Consider the following 17,479-nt stretch of genomic DNA (forward strand, 5'->3'; position numbering starts at 1 on the left):
TGAAAATATTAATGACAGCATGACAGGAGAATGCCAAGAGGGAAGTGGGCTGACATAAGTAGGCAGAAAGACACAGTGCGAGGTTGTTGGGTTTTTTCCTTGTAATAATTGAAGCACTGTAATTTCATCATCTTGCCTCAAATTAGTCACCTGTGCCCAGACATTTCAATGACAACATAACAGCAGTGCACTAATATGTGTTATGTATATTGAGTTATTAATGTAGGTTGAGTTATTTGTGTAGACCGTAAACATGTTTCCTAGTATAAATCACAGTGGCACCTAAGGACTCCAGCAAAAATACGGGATTGTTGTACGAGATAGAAGAAAAATATAAAAAGGGGAGTTTCAGTTTCAATAAGCAAACAGCAGCCAGGGGATGAGGGCTTACATAGCAGGTGCAGCAAGCTTTTACATTTATGCTTAAAGTACAGCTAGCCAGAGCAATGGAAAGAGCACAGCACTCCATCCACCATTCATTTTGGACCTGTTGTCCACAATAAATAAAGCACTGGCACATCTGTTTATAAAAGTTCCCAGAAAGCACTGAATTCAAAGGAAGGAAGTAACCAAAATCCATCCTAGATCCTTTAAGTCCACTTTGAAGGATTTCTTTGCTAAGTCAGACATGGAACAATAAACTAGATCTACAGAGCAGATGCAAACTACTTAAATGCATACAACCATCAGTTCTATCACAAGGAGCTGTAATTAGGCTTGAGGAGCCAGTACCTCAGGCAGAGCCTGGAAGGATGATTAACAGATTACAGCTTGGAAAACTTACAGAACTGGAAGGCAATGAAGCCAAATTCATCAGAGCATTTACACAAAACTCAGCCCCTCATTTAAGGGAGCATTTGCTGAAATTCCAGGAAAGAAGATTGGGATGAAGCTTACCATGGGAGAAAGCAATCATATTAATTATTGAGGATTCTTATTATTTATTTCTTCTTTTAACTGCAGGCATTAAAATCAGTGGTAACATGCTGATGATGAGATGGAGACTGCTTTTCTCAAGGTAAGCATTTCAACCTCTTAGCTACCAGTTGTTTAATTGCCATCTTCAGAGGAGCAGTAACAGCAATTGATTTGTGTTCATTAAACTCTGTCTTAGAACTGAGAAATAACCTCCATGTAACAATGTAAAGACAGCATTAGACAGAGTTAAATAACTACCTTAGTTAATATTATGATGTTCTGACTTCAAAGTAAGCAAATTTGATATTGAATCAAAACCCATAATTCCTTTAAGAGCTCCTTCATTAAGTAAATATTCTACAAGGATAGAATTAGCCAGGACTGTTTGTCTCTTTGTAACTGCTCCTTCAATTAAAGTATTCTGACAATCCTCAGATAAGAAGCCCCAACAGTTATAATGCAAACATTGTAAGACCCAACTTTGATTTCAGAATAAGCATATTACATATAAATACTGAGGCAGCAGGTGATCATGCAAATAATATGGAGTTATCAAATATCTGACAGACATGAAATAAGTCGAGATGTTAGTTCAGTACAAACAAGGGGAAAATAAAATTATAGTTCCTGAAGAGCAATAGGGTAGTGACACATCACACTCACTTTGAGAATAGAGATGTCTTTACGGTTCCAAAAGGAAAGCCAGAGACTGAACAAAATGTGTTAACAGAACAGGCTTGTACTGGATCATTTGAAAATCCAATATGAATTCCCAAGTTTTTTAGAAGAAAGCTGCTACAAGTGGCTGTGAGCCTTTAGGCGCTGTTCACCACTGGGAGAACTTTGCAAAGTCCCTCAGAAGAAGGATGCAGAATGCTTCTCAACATGAAATACTGCCACCTCAGAGCTCAGGGCAGCCCAGCATGATGAAAAATAGGGAGACAATTGAAATTATATATGAAATAAAGATGTACCAATCTCTTCTGCTGCATACGCAAACTGAAATGAACTTTGCCACAGGAATGCTTTCAACTGCTCATGTTCATACATAACACAAAAGCATTAAAAAGCCATTTAAAGCATTCTGTTATTATGGTAGCATGGGGCACACAGACTCAACCTCCCTGCATGTGTTGATATTCCTGTAAATCAGTGTTACAGGATGGAGCTGCTGAGTGGCTTAGTGCTCAGGAAGAAAGTGATCTCTTTGGACTAGCAAAAGGAAAAATGCAACAGCAAGCAGACAGTATGTGCTGCTCCAGCTACTGACCTTCATTTCCAGCTACTGATCACATCATTCATTTATCCAGCAACCATATAAAAATGATACAAAGCATTATAACAGAAAACTAATTGCACAGAATACAGAGCGCACAACAGGGCAGCATCCTTCACCTTTATGTGTACAATAACAAAGCTCACAGAAGGCTTATGAGCTCCAAGGGACAGAAGGATTAGTAGACTACTTAAGGGCTAGCTCTCACAGGCAAAAAATGTAAGACCTTCCACTACAGTTGTAAACTAACCAAATATGAGTTAATACAGTAGGTGATAGGGAGGAGCTTTTATTCCTACATGGAAGCAGAAGGCAGGTTTAAGGCAGTGCTGTGCCCATGATGTAACTGTCAGCCAACAAGAACACGAAACGTAGCTACTGCAATGCCCCTTGTGCTGTGTGCATGCAGTATGAGTTCAGTAATAACAGGAAATAATAAACAAGCATGTTTCTGAAGAAGCCACCTGACAATGGCTGTCGAAGGATCCCTCACCACCATTTAAGCCAAGACCTGCTTGTAAAGTTTGTTTCTAATTTCTTGGTCAAAAAGGAAGTGCAAAACATTTATTACTAAGAGACAGCCAATAAATTCCTTCTTGTATTTACTGTTAGCTATGCTTACAGGCTTTGAGCCCCACTGAGACTTGGCAGGAGGTCTTTATTTTCAGTTACTACTATGATGCATTAGAATGTGAGTTGAAGGATTGTGTCAAAACAAACACCTCTGCCTCATGTCCAAACATTGTATGACATTGTACTGCAAGAAGTTAAAGTAAGGCTGGTAGAATCACTCATTCTAACCATTGTTTTCAACAGTTGCTACTGTAGGAGAGCAACTAAAGCATGGGGTTTTGCACAATCTTAACATATTACATTCTCGTGGCTGTGAAAGAAGCGTGGCTCAAGCTGAAGCAATATACCTCATATTAATCTAATCTTGGTGTAATTAGAAGATAGCTGCCAAATATAAAACATACACTTTGTCCAAAACTTCAGTGTAAATTCATGTGTGTATACACGTATTGAATTATTAAATTTGGAAACACATAGCAACATCTACAATCACAGAATCACAGAATCACAGAATTACCCGGGTTGGAAGGGACCTCAAGGATCATGTAGTTCCAACCCCCCTGCCTAGCAGGGCCACCAAACATACGCCTTTAATATACATACAATAATACATACTGCTGCTAATATAATACATAAGAAGCTATAAAGCCTCTTTTAATCAAAAAAGATCCTTTTAAGTCTGTACCTGATTTTAGTGACGTTACTGTTAATGCAGCTGATGAAATATTAAGTGAGCAATTACTGTGTGTGCTCTATAAATGGCTTTCCATCCATTCAGGCTATATAGAAAGCCACACCAAAATTAGAGGGAAGATATTTTTCTCAGAAGTATCTTTTTATCTCAGAGAGTTTCTCAAGATGATGCTGAAATCATTTCACCAGATGAGAGCCTCAAAAAAAGGCCTCATCCATTAAAACAAGCAAACAAACCAACCAGACCAGAAGAGGCAAATCAACAGAGCTCTCAGTCTCCATCTTGAAGGAGAACAGGGCAGCCACATCCCAGCTCCACACCTCGGGCTCCCAGCTGGCACACATCACAAAATGTCACTCACAAAAGAGAGTGAGATGGAATCAGTCTCCTTAAGAAAGCCTGTTGCAGCCTCTGAAATGCAAGGCATGTATAAAGAGCACAGGACAAAGGTCATTTCATGCTCATTTTTCTAGGAAAACAGAGCATTCAAAAACGAGAGAGTCAGCTACATCCTGATCCTCAACACAGCTCATGCTACATACAGCATAAAAAGCCTCACTTTGCAGTCATCCTGCTTCCATCCTGCTCTTGAAACTGCAACCATAACCAGCATTGACTGCTAGTGCCTAATGGTCTGCTAGGGATATGCTACCATAACTCTGTTTGCGGAGGTGGGTGTCAGTAAAGCATTGTCACAAGCATTTGGAGAGCTATATGATCTGCCAGCTACACACAGCTCCTAGTAAAACCAATACCCTAACAGAACCGAACTGCAGTTGCTTATGGAAGCAGAATACTGTGTCCCCTTGCTGCATGCACACACACTCCCTATAGTGCCCTGGTGCAGTGAATGGACACTGGCATAAGTAGGTAGGAACCCCACCAAAGCAGTCTCACTGCAGGACATTTATAACCAGTGAAATCCCCTTTGTGATTAGCCCATTAGAAACCTGTCACATCACCACTGATTGCTGTAGTTATGGGCAATCTGCTCATTATTGAGACAACGTGCAAAAGGAAAAAAAAAAGGAAAAAAGGCAGTTTACATCCTTTTATTGTCACAAGGACAAATGTTTCTTTGTAAGTATCATCCTCACTTTTGGACAGTACCAGCTGCTGCTGCAAACGGAGGGAGAAGTGCCTGCTCTGGAGTGTTGCTATTTGCTCTCCCCTTTATTCTTCTCTTAGAAAATGAAAGAAATTGGCTGCCAGATGGGTAAATCTTTAGCTCAGCACTCACCCTCACTACCTTCAGAGCTGTGCCACAAACCCTCATTCTCCCTGGAGCTGAAGCTTTTACATCCCTGGCTCCTGAAACCCAATTTTGTTTCCAAAAGAGCATCATCAGTCCCTTTCTATTATACAGAAGCCTCATCAGGAAAAGGCATAGCTGGAAGGATCCCTATAGCTGGTATTTATCCAGAAGACTGATGACTGTATGCAACATGGACCTCAAAAAATGATTAGTGCAGTAGAGACTGCTCCTGCTTTATAAAGGTGTGATATAAAGGAGGTCAGGCTAAATGCAGCCACCCCTTCTGAACTTAGATACTGTGAATCTACAAAAAGATCATCTATTTTATTCGGTGTCTCATAACAAATTGATTATGCTCACCCTTCCTCCTAGCACATCACTATCATTGACAGAGTCACAAAGTCATTCCGCTACATACAGAATGACAGATAATATGCTCAAAAGAAAAACACCCAAAATCCTACAGCATTTAAATCCTACTACCAGAAGGCATGCAGATATTTTCATTTCAGGCTCAGACTGGGCTGTAACATTTGCTTCAAAGCAGATGTGTTTTTCCAAAAAGTGGTTAAAATTACCCAGCTGACAGCATCTGATTTCTGGTACATCGTATTATTTTCATGCAGATGAATTTCTACATTCAATAGCTTATTGTTCTGAATCTGGGAAAGAAAAGGTATTTTCCTTTGTTCACTTCCAAGCTTGGATCTGGGATTCTGAATGATAATCTAAATATTTAAACTATTTTGCAAGTCTTTAATCAAATCTGCTAAACAGGCTTTCTGGATGTGTTACGATATAAAATAAAATCCTTTGTGCTGTAATGGAAGAATTACTGACATTAAAGGTTTAAATCCTAAATATACCACAGAGCGTTCCTTTACACGTCAAGCAGAGTCTGAAGGGCTGCTATTTTTATCAGGTTTGCATTTCATAGATAAGCATTAAGCGCAGATTATGGGATTGGTTCTCACCAGGTTTCCCCATGCTAAAAAGGTAGGGCTTTTCAGAACGAGTAAAGCTGGGCACTTCTTAGCTACAAGTACCAAAGGTTTAACGTGTCATTAACATATTTTTATACTCATGTCTCTGATTAGTCTTCCATGGTAGCAACTTTCCCTGTTGCTAGGACAGATTTGGTGGCAACCAGAGGAAAGGTCTATAGCAGCTGGAGGGACAAAAGGCAGTCACAGAGGATGGGCATGATCTGCTGGCCATGGCAATGCAACACACAGCAAGAGCTGCCTGCAGGACTCCCTGCCCCACAGGACACAGCCCTGTGCATCCAAGCAGGGATGGGACAAAGGATCTGGCCCAACCTAACATCAGAGCGGACACTGAGGTTGTTGCATTAGGGTACAAGAAACAAATCTACCCATCAGAATATCTACAGTAAAATGGAGTTAGAAGCACTTTCTGGCAGTGTCCTGGAGTGAAGTGTAGCAGCAAATGCAGCTTGTGAAAATTAAAGGTGAGAGAATTACTCAGGGGCACAAGGCAGGGTTATTCAGTCTTTATTCATCTTGCTGCCTGCCTGGGATAATAAGAGAAGGGCGATAATGTGGGGAGCTAGGAAAGATGAATGTAGTAATTTGAAAATACTTTCAAGCATCTTTTTCATTCTTACCAGGAAATGGTTGTTGTGACAGTTTGAAGCTATTCAGGAGAAAAATACATTTAAATGAAAAGGAAGAAAAATGTTATTCACAAAGCTTTCTAAGGATTCAGGGATGAGCCGCTGACCTGCTCAGAGAATAGACATCAGAAAATGAATAAAGAAAAGATGGGAAGAGAGGCAAGAGGGAAAAGATATAAAACCTCACTGAAGGATGGAGAGACAGGAATCTGGTGTTATGAAAGGAGCTCTGAAGGCAAAAAGAGCAAGCCCAGAGGAAGCCACTGTCAAATGTTTAAGAACAGAGAATAATAATAGACTGAAGGAGATCCCTGATAGACAGAAAAGGCAAAAAGTCTTCAGAGGCTCTTTTGGAAGCAGACATGGAATTAAAGGTGTGCATCTGTGCTGCAGAGGGGACAGGATTGTTGAATCTGCCAGTTATCTGCATTTTTAAGGTAGCAGTCCAATACTTGGCCGTAAACAATGTGGATTACTACAAGCATGACACCAGCAGGCTCATGTTCTCAGTGATCATTGTCAGAAAATCTCCCTTTGATACTGGCAGCTCACCTGCATAGGTGATAGGCATTCCTATCGCTCTCTCACAGCTCTGCTCCTCATACCATGCACCAGAAGCCATAAATACACTCCCATGCAAGTAGCGTTTGTACTGGTGACACTGGGGCTGGTCTCTGAGGAAAAGATTTGATTATGGAGATGTGAAGGTACACCCATGACAAACTAAAAGGGAATTACTTTAAATACTTCTTCAAAGAGGCATGACAAAAGTACTCTGAAAGTAAAGGTAAATGACTCAGTAGGGACAATGGTTGCTTGGTCTGATGCAAAATCCTTCTCATTACAGAGGTGAATTCTCCCCAGGTAAGGGGAGGAGGCCTGTACCAAAGCAGCAGCTCCTAACTCTGCTGTGATGTTCTCAAATTCTAGCATTGCTGCATGCTTTTCTAGCAGCAACAAACACAAGTCAGCTCACCCGTGCTTCTTTCTGCACATGCAAAATAAACCTCATCAAATGCAAGGGGGCTTAGCACTGGTTTGGAGCAGACACATGGCTTGAGCAAACATCAGAATCCATTACATTCAAAACTACTGTTTGTCTCAGCTACTTGCATTTCTTGTACACACTTTTAAGAACCGATTCAATAATCAATCTCAATTGCTTAACAGTTCATACCATAAAGTCACAGCCAGAAAGATGTGTGTTGAATAGGAGGAGAGGCTCTTAGCCCCATGCAGCTGATTGCTCTCTAGCTTGAGGCCTGGCATCTTTATGAAACTCTAGCGAGCAAAGTGGCAGATGATATTGCTATTTTCCATGCAAACACATAATCCTGTTCTGAAGGCTACTAAGCTCTTTGCCACCAAAATCAGTGGAACTCCGGCTGTTTACATCAGATCTGTGAAAGGCTTTGAAGATGAAAAGAGCTGTGCAAGTGCTAAGTGCAGCTATTTTGGCAAGGAATCCAGACCAGAAACAGAGGCAGTTACACACAGACCCTATTGTTTTCTGTCAGAAGTCATCTTTATCAGCAGAGAGGCGGAAGCCAGTGAAACTCAGATCAAAAAAAATCTTTGGAGATTCAACAGTCCTCTTCCTAGGACACTTTCAGAGGCACTGTCAGCAGAAGAGAACACTAAGGCATTCCTTTGTGTCCATTGTTAATCCGTTCTCATATCAACTTTAAATTTTTAAATAAAAGTTTTTGTTTGTTCCAACATAGTTTTTGACCAGTCACTAAGCTAGGCCAGTATTTGGGGAACTTCCCAGCAAGTTGAGTTTATACAGGCAAACAGGAGGCTTAAAGTGAAAAGGCTTTTTGTAATAACAACACAAGGTGAGCAAACAAAAATAGATACTGGAAAGAGTATCACAAAAACCCAAAGCACAGCAGATGAAAGAGCTCTGGAGAAGACTCCTGGCACAAATACCAGAGCAGGTGCAAAGTTCTTTGTTTTTTCTTTGTGTTATGTTCATTGCTCTGTTGATTTTTCCTTTCTCTCCGGACAAAGAAGTCAAAACCTAAAGGTCTTGGAAGAAAATTTGAAAGGGAAACAGGTGGGTAAACTGGCACTGGAAATGTATGCTACCAGTAAGGAATCCACAGCAAAGGTGCTGTAAGAACTAATCCATCAATAAATGTAAATAAAAGCAGAGTTAAGAATGAGAAGTAAGGCAGATACTGGGAAAAAATAAATGAAACACCTGCAGTTGAACAGGCTGCGTTTAGGGCAGTACTCCAAAAAAACATATCAGTATATACCGTCAAGCCAGATCTCAGAAAATTCTGCACAGACCCAGCTGAACCTGCTATAATAATTTCACAAAATTTGAGCAGATTCTGACAGCAGCACACAGTGTTATGTTGAATTCTGCAAACATGTGACATCCCCAGCGATGGATCAGGCTGACAGAAAATATCTACAGCAAGTCAGTGCATGCAGTGACAGCAAACGAGGTGATGATGAAGTGGTTAAGTGTGACTGCTGAAGTCAGACAACGAGACATGCTATGCCCAGATTTATTTCTCCTTGTCCCTGAAACTGCTTGGCTTTAGCCTAATAACGGCTGTAGTTTGGAAGGAAGATAGAAGAGTAAATGAGCTGTATGAGTTGTGTTGATAGATAAGTAAACATGACCTCATAGCGTAGATTATAGAAACAGCTGAAAAAGGAGATAAGAACAAGAAAGTTAATCTGGAAATTTTCAGAGGACAATAAAAGCTGTAGGTCCAAATATCCCCAAACCCTGTAGACTCTGAGGACTCCAGGTCGAGAGTGGGAAGTGTGAAGATACAGGAAAGAGAAGGATTATACCCATTGCTACTGACCGCAGGTGAATCAAAAACATTACAAGATCTATATGGTTAGATCTATTAAAAAAATTATAATTGAAGAAACTCAGTTGGCTGGAATTATGAGAGGAGCAAGTAAAGAAAAGTCACTGACTGCAGAAATGACTTCAACTAAATGGTAATGTATCATATGGAATAAAAAGTCTGGTAACACAGATGCCTTATTTCATTTCTGTTGTTGCTATTGTGTTAACAGACGCACTTCATATCCAGGTCTGTGGAGCAGAGGTACACAAACCAGCTCAGCAGCATCTGCCCTGAGCTTGCCAGTGTATAAAATAAAATGCAGTGTCACGGAGCCATGGACTTGAGCCAATGCACCCTGGGGCCAGGAAGGCTCAGCTCACTCCTGCAGGTCTCTGCAAAGCCCAGGCTCCAAAGAGGAGCACAGAGAATCTGCTGTTCTGAGAGAGCTGAACACATTAATCATTCATGGATTCAGACTATTGCCCAGAAGAAAAACAGCCCCTGTGCATTTACACAGTCTTTTCATCATTTCCCATCTTATACTTGATCACCTTATGTAGTGGGTCAGGAAAATTTCACTAAATTCTCCTGACAGCAGGAGACTGAGGCATTCAGTATAGACCTCAGCAGCTGCTAGAAGCATGGATTCAGATTTTCTAAGACCAGCTTCCTATTCTTGATGTGTCTTTGCAGTGTTCAGAAAGCATTCAAGGACAGACAGGAGATCTACTTGCTAAGGAAACAATTGGTAGACAAGAGCAGCACGGTTCTCTCATCCACTTCATCCCCACACACATTTTGCAGGCTGCTCAGAAGGGAAAGAGTGCCTAATAGCTTCCTGCTGTATCTTTCTCTTAGATCTCCATATCACAAAGGCAGAAAGGGACGCCCTGATCCCCCTCATCACAGAATAATCCAGGTAGGAAAAGATCTTCAAGATCATCAAATCCAGCCAACAACCTGACCTACCAAGTCCTGTCACTTAACCATGTCCCTTAGAGCCACATCCACACACCTCTTAAATACCTCCAGGGATGGCAATTCCATTACTGCCCTGGGCTGCCCATTCCAGTTCCTTACCATGAAGAAATTCTTCCTAATGTCTGCTCTAAACCTCCCCTGGTACAGCTTGAGAACGTTTCTTCACATCCTATCACCTGTCACCCTAGAAAACAGACCAACACCTCCTTGCTGCATTCTCCTAACAGCACTTGATAAAAAAACAGAAAATACATGGAGGAAGAGGAGAGTAAACTTTAAAGCATACACTCACTGCTATTGTGAATTTCCAAATACTATGTGAGTCACTTACTGAGGATATTTCTACATCCTTATGTTTTTCAGCTCAAATACTGTAATTAAACTACCTCAGTGACTGACTGGAAAAGGCTTCACTATTGCAGTAGCTAACTCTGAAGATGAATCACTCTGCCATTGTTCACTGCAGGTGGTTCATAAGAGAAGTCACCCAATTGCCTTTTAGGAGAAGGTGGTTACTAGGAGAAAAGAAATAACTTTGCAATGTTTATCTAAGCAGAAGATACAACCCCAACTATTGTCTGTTCTCAGAAAAATACACTGAGAAGACAGCTTTTAAAAGGAAGAGAAAGAGAGACTGCAAAGCTGCCTGACACCAGTGATTAAATCCTGAGGTTTTAAGTATGTTTTGCTTTACGAAAAGAGACAAAAAACTCAGCAGTCCATCACTGGTATCTTCGGAAGACAGACCTCACGTTGTTTAAAGAAAGATTTTTCTTGAGCTGAAAGACTGCAGAATACATCATGCATAATCAAAGACATGGCCCCTGTAATCTAATGTGCCCTAAGATGGATAAATATAAAAGTATGATGCAAAACTAGGCGTTCAACTTTATCAAATATTTCTGGGTGAGGTTTTGAAGAGGGCTTCACTTGCAGGTCATCAGCAAAAGCAGCGTGATTTTGATGCAGTTCAGCAACCAGACTGTTAAGATCTTTTGTAATCCAAGCCAAGTTAACCCAAAAAACATTGCTGAGTATGGAGGACCTTTAAAATGCTGTTAGGGGTTCAGAACACTTCTCTTATTTACCTTCAACAGAGAAACACTGCCCCTTTACTGGGAGCCAAACAGCAACCCAAGCAGAAAGTATGAGTTAAGTGGGGAGCAGCACAGAACTCAGGACTCAACCAGCATGAATGAGATCTAACAAATTCTGTGACAGGTAAGGTATGTGGGCTTCTTTCTTTTTGCTTCACCAGAGGAAAAAAGACAGTCCTTAGTGTTCTAATCTCTTACCCGTGTTTGATCTCACGTAACAGTACTTACCACTGCTCTTTCTTTTTCCTACTTCCTACAGAGTACTCGTATGATTAAACCAGAGCAAGAACAAGTCACATCCAAAAGAAATTCCTTAAAAAGGCAAAAATTAACCACCCTGGAAAAACAACAAGAGAGGAATGTGAGTAACACAGCATTTCCTGTGGCCTGTGTGCTTATACTATAATGGCCAAGTGGCTTACTTGTCTCTACCCGTTACAAAAGGGATTCTTTGCATTTTCACGTGGCTCTGCTGTACAACCAACCACACAGTTTCACTACTTTGTCCTAGCTATTTTGGTGCTTAGACACTCAAATCCTTTCCCCTTTCCCCTCCCCCAGTAAGTTAATTTTCCAGGCTAAAGTTCAAAGAAAATTCCAATGTGATTATATAAACACTCGCATACTGTAGATTGACATCACACAATGCCATTCTTTGTTGCTGGATTCTTTTGTCTTCTAATTTGCAGCAACTTCTGTATGCCTGGCTTGCTTCCCTAAAATAGTAACTTATTACACCCTACTGAATAAGATAGGGCTGTATTTATTCCTCTGGCAGTTTGGACTTGGTAGGGGGAAAAATGCTTATGATTTAATTCATAAAAATGGACTTAGGAAAGAAAAACAAGAGTAACAGATCTTATGAATCTCCCTGTTTATTAATGCATGTGATTAGTGGAGTGGTGAGAAAGCAGGTTGATATGTTTCAGTCCATCATGACTGTGAAATTGAACTGTAAATGGTACCTAGTTCAGTCAAGTGAAACAGACACCATGCAGTGAGTTAATGGAAATGTGGAGAGCTTTTCTTTTTAACAAAGTACTCGAGCAATTATCCCAGCACACCCACAGCGAAATGAGATAAAGTTAGTCCGTGCATTACAAAGGCTGTTAACTGCAAAATAAATTTACTGACAGCCATTTGGAACCTTGAGTTCATTGTTTCGTTTCCTGCACCTAATAGCTCAAAACGAATAAAAGTGAACAGACAGCACTTTGTGGGGTGGGAGAGCAGCAGCTTGGGATGCTTCTTGTGGGCAGGGAACTGCTCTGGGTACTACTGTAGGTACTGCTTAACCCAGAACACAGACAAGTAGTTCAAGTGATGAACTTTGCTTCCGTACTAACCTGAGGAATTGGTGTGGTTCTCAGAGCAATCTGAAGTGGCCTTGTTCTGCCACTCAGACTATGGAGGCATTGAGTGCTTCTGACAGCCCTGCTCCTGTTTTGCACAGAGTGCCTTTGTATTGACATTAACCTTTTATAGTCATAGCAAAAAAATACATTTTAGTTTCCAGCCAAGCTCCTCTTTCCCATCACTTTGCTGGCTTCCTGTACCACCAAGAAGGAAGGTCACATTTGAGGTGTTAGCTGCTCCAGAGACAAATGAATGGCAAGTCCCACCTGCCTTCCAGAACCTGACCTCTCCTGTGTATTTAACACAGATCTCCTTCCTCCAGCTCCACCTGCTCACTCAGTGCGATCATTCCAGTGTATCCACTGGTAAAAACTGGTCCTTTGTGGTAGAACTCAGACCACATTCATGGTCAGCCAGAATGAATGTGTGCAGTACCAGGGCCTCAAAAACAGCCCAAGTGGAGCTGTGCTGGGATAAACCCAAAGGAAGAGCTGATAGATGAACGATGATAAAAATGTTCTGAAAAAGCAAACAACTTCACTATCAGCTTCTGTCTTCTGGAGGCATCACCACAGTATTTTGCTATTTGTCTCAGCTACTCACCTCTGAAGACACCCCTCCCTTCATTTCAGGGAGGTAGGACTTGGAAATCTGCATCTTTTGGCCTTACAGTTGTTATTTGTAGCTGTCAGACAGATAACAAAAATGGAAATCTATGTTACCAACTCTTTCCCCCTTCACAGACCCATCACTGTCTCTCACTCGCTTTTGACTTTTACTCAACATAATCAAGAGTTATTTTATTTCTCCTATCTTATATAAGAATCCTGTGCAGCCATGGTACAGCTGCATCACAAACATACTCACCAGCCCCTCCCGTAACCTTACAACAATCCCAGCAAACAAAATCCTGATAACTCCAGGAATTACTCTGATTTCTGCCCTCCTAAGCAGATCCTTACTACAGACAAAGGATGTTGTAACTTGCAGAAAGAGTTAGACATGGAACCAACCTGAACCGTAGGTAAGTGGCTGTTCTGTGCTACCCAAACCTGCTAGTGCATGTGGACTGACTCCTCTCCCCGCCTTGCAGCACTTCCATTTCTTTGCATGTCTGTCAGATTCTTTCCGTGTTGTTTTTCCTTTGCTGTGCAACGTAGCAAGATGCCAGCTTTCTATTTTTTTTGCACTGTGTGCACTCTAGATCTAACATTCCGCTTGAGATGCTATCAAGTAGCCAAATGTGACACATTTTCAAGGTTGGCCTCAAGGTAGCTGACCAGGGGAGTGAGCTTTTCAATCACAATCAGATACCAATCAAACAAAAATAGATGAGGGCTGACAGTGGGCTTGCATGATTACACTGCCTATTTCCAGCTGCTTCAGGTCAGGATGTTTTTATCAACCAAGCCTTCAGCTCATATCACCAGTATGCAAAGGAGGCAGGAGAAGTGGTTGTACAAAAGTAGAATATTTTGTGATTTATAGCTGAAGGAAAACAAAGGCCATAGTTATCCTGATTTATAAGATGTAATTGTGCCCCTAGCATCATCGTAAGGCAAAGCAAGTCCCAAAGATAAAATCAACCTGGGGGAGGAATGGGGCCCAACAGCTGTGAGTGCATCATTTCAAGAAGCAACTTTCCTCTCTTCTCTTGCATTAACATGACATCAAAATTGTTGTAAACCTGCAGCTACCCAAACAGCATTCGTTGTGTTCTCGTGCACAGCACAAAGTTCACGACTGACTTCAAAGGAACAGAAAGATACAGAGAAATTTTACCTTTAATTTGTTTTGCTGATATAGATCAGGGAGATTTGTAGGCTTTGATCTTCCCTTATTTAATTAAAGTCAGATGAGGCCCAGTTGTAGCACGAAGTTTCAGTTTCAGCAGGGGACTCTGTGGCCCAGCAGAGTTTTCACCCATCTTTCATCTCCTCCGATCAAAGCTCCCCATCCTAACCCAGCTGATGTCAAATAATTCCAATTTGATCCTAGTGAAGAACAGCCTTTTTATTTGTGACTGGGACTTCCTGTGAATATCACAAAGGCATCTCACATGGAGGTGATGCACTATTGTTTGCTGTATCTGCTTCAAAATGCATTTAAAAGGAAACAGACCTTGGCCGCTCTGCAAGTACAGACCAGAACTAAAGTCCTTTAAATGCAGGGAAGCTGCCATACATCCTGAATCGAGGTCTAGCATAGGCTCCAGTTTTTCACTGACTTTATTGCTAATTTCTGCACCTGTAAGAAATCAAAACAATGATTTTGAGCATAGCTGGCCTAAGCTGTCAGATTAAGGCTATTATTAAATAATTGTGCGCAGTTTTCATAAAATCATCATTTCACCTGAATGGGTTAAAGATGATTCTAAAACTGCCTCTTCTCCAAAACATTATCTCCTCAAGTTATGTCTTCTTTCCTGCTTTATCTCATTTTCCTCAGAGAAAGCTTGATTTCCACAGTGACAGCTACTATAGCCCACAAAGCATCACACCTGATTACAAAACAGTATTTCCACCTCTGAAATGAGCCACCACCAATCCATAGGTCATGAGCAAAGCTCTGAATCTACAAAGAGCTCTGCAGGAGCAGCCCTCATATTCTGGCTGCTGGTGCTCCCATAGAAGGCATCAAAATAACCTTTTTTTGAAATAAGAGGGTCTGAACTACCCCACATCAGTAAAGATCTGTGTACATGCTGCCTTGACTATAGGGATTTGGACCTGAGCTTGCCACTTCTTTCTTCCAAGGGAATGACCTTTGTGGCTCTTCAAAGCGTATCACTGGTAGGTGAATGTCACCCATCTATCTTTGCCTGATTAAACTCTGTTTTGCTACATCTGATACAACTATAAGTGTGCACCATGCTGATCAGGCATACCTTTTGTACAAAATGTCATGTGTGTTTATTATTAGATTAAGCTGCAGCAGGTTTAATTTTAGAACTTTTTATTCAAGTGGTACAATAAAGATTGACTGTTAGGCGTTATTAAAGATGCAGATGTGGATATATTGAATTACAAACTTCATTAAGTGCAATGTCCTAGACAGGCTTATAAGATAAGCTACAAAGGACTTCCTTACTTCATACTAAAGTCATTAAAATATTAGAAGGTAAATCTAATCATAAAAATATTATGATAGAATGAATCTGATACTCTAAAAACCTTATTACAAAAGACTATATTTCTTTCATGTATAATTACTTCCCTCTCAACCTAGATTGCCGGATTTGATATTAAAAGGAAGTGTTCTTCCTCTTTTGACTGCATGTAAAAAGCAAACACAATGGGAGCCAATTTTTAGCTACAGCTTTTGGCATTTGAGTCTTAAATGATCATCCTCCTCCTCATTGTCACGTATTTAGTTCTCATCAACACTGAAGTTATCCACTGAAAATGATCTGTAGTAGCGCAGCCATCTCCACTTGCATGGATGAGTGGCTCAGATACAGCTATCACAGGAAATTTGTGAAGAGGTTTTGGAATGTCTGAGGTGGCTAAATTTAGAGATGAGACCAACAACACAGAGCATAGCAGAGATTCGTGGAAAAAAATAAAGAAACATTGAGAGTTCTCTGTTCTCCTCATTAAGCTCCTTTAACATCAGTAAACTGCTATACTCTTCTTTTTATAGAAGAGAATTGGAAGAATTTAAGAGTATTTTCTATAGGTAAATTATGTGAACTAAATGAAATGCAGTGGATTTGACTCATAAGAGTCAATACCTGTCAATGACTCAAGGCATTTGATGTCAAAAATGGCAAACCAAAAGAGTCTGTTTTACAAATAAATCTTTAAGACAGAGCTAAGACAATTATATATATATATATATATTATATTAAAGCAAACAATTACATTCTAGTGGGCTGGAGTGTGAATACTACAGCTGTTATGAGAATCAGAAAATACAGGATGAAGATATCTCACTCATAAAAGGAAAAGCAACCAGGAAAGCAAGACTTGTAGCAGAATACCCAAAACTTACTGTATTTTTGTCATAGAGAGTTACAAATTCTCTTGCTTCCTTTTAGCTGTTTTTCTGTGTGACAGACTAAACATTTTTAGGAACATTTCACCACAGAAGTTTTCTCTTATACCAGAACCAAGTTGTATTTAACACTTTTTTTGTTTAATCAGGCAGGATGAAACAACAGGATTTAAAGGGAAAAACAGATTACTGCTGAGGGTTTCTGTGAAATAGCATGGTTGGATATTTTTATCTTCATTTCCTTGTCTTTTGCAATTTTAATTTGGGAGAATGCATACACTGTGAGATGTTTAGTTAAATATTTCATTGTTAGTGCATGCTGCAGGAAGCAAAAAGAAAGATGTATTCTGAAGTTCAGCTCTATATTTGTTGGTGTGATTTGTTAACGTAAACTGGGAAGGGAAAAAAAGATCGAGGCTCCCACTGAGACAAGAGGCTTTGGATGAAGACAAAAAGTAATAAAGCACCATCATGAATTCAGATTCTTCAGGCCAAGCTGCTAAATAAAATACACAAATGGGAGAGCCACTGCTTTGCCTTCTCTTCTGCACTGTAAACATAGTTCTGCAGACATAGATTCCTTCTGAAGCTGGAAGTAATAGCAGCTCCCATAACCTCTTTGAGCAAAACCAGCCACCATGATCACTACAATATGATGTCTCACACAGCCTGTACTTTTTAACACATGGACAATTGCAAGATGACTCACCATGCTTTTAAATGCAGCTTTGATCATTAAATGCTTTTCGAATTACTGAAGACTCTACTTCTGCTTTTCAGTTACAAAAATCATGAGAAAAGGATTTGAGGTTTCAGGTTAGAAGGTTCAACTTTACTTTTAAAATCCCAGCTTGATTCAATAACCATAACGTGCT

At 40.4% G+C, this 17,479-nt stretch overlaps 1 protein-coding gene across 1 annotated transcript in view; it reads right to left on the bottom strand.

Moving 5' to 3' along the window:
• The window catches only part of CACUL1 (CDK2 associated cullin domain 1), an 80,581-nt gene extending 65,726 nt beyond the window's left edge, over window positions 1–14,855 (bottom strand). Inside the window, exons 1-2 of the mRNA XM_085554815.1 lie at window positions 14,391–14,855; window positions 11,481–11,589 (exon numbers count right to left, since the gene is read on the bottom strand). The gene's annotated coding sequence lies outside the window, so the exon portion shown is untranslated. The remainder of the gene's footprint in view (window positions 1–11,480; window positions 11,590–14,390) is intronic.
• Between the last annotated feature and the right edge of the window lie 2,624 nt (window positions 14,856–17,479).

This window comes from Coturnix japonica, chromosome 8 (assembly GCF_054131305.1).
Source record: "Coturnix japonica strain WE chromosome 8, WE-NBRP24, whole genome shotgun sequence".
Classification (NCBI taxonomy): Eukaryota; Metazoa; Chordata; class Aves; order Galliformes; family Phasianidae; genus Coturnix; species Coturnix japonica.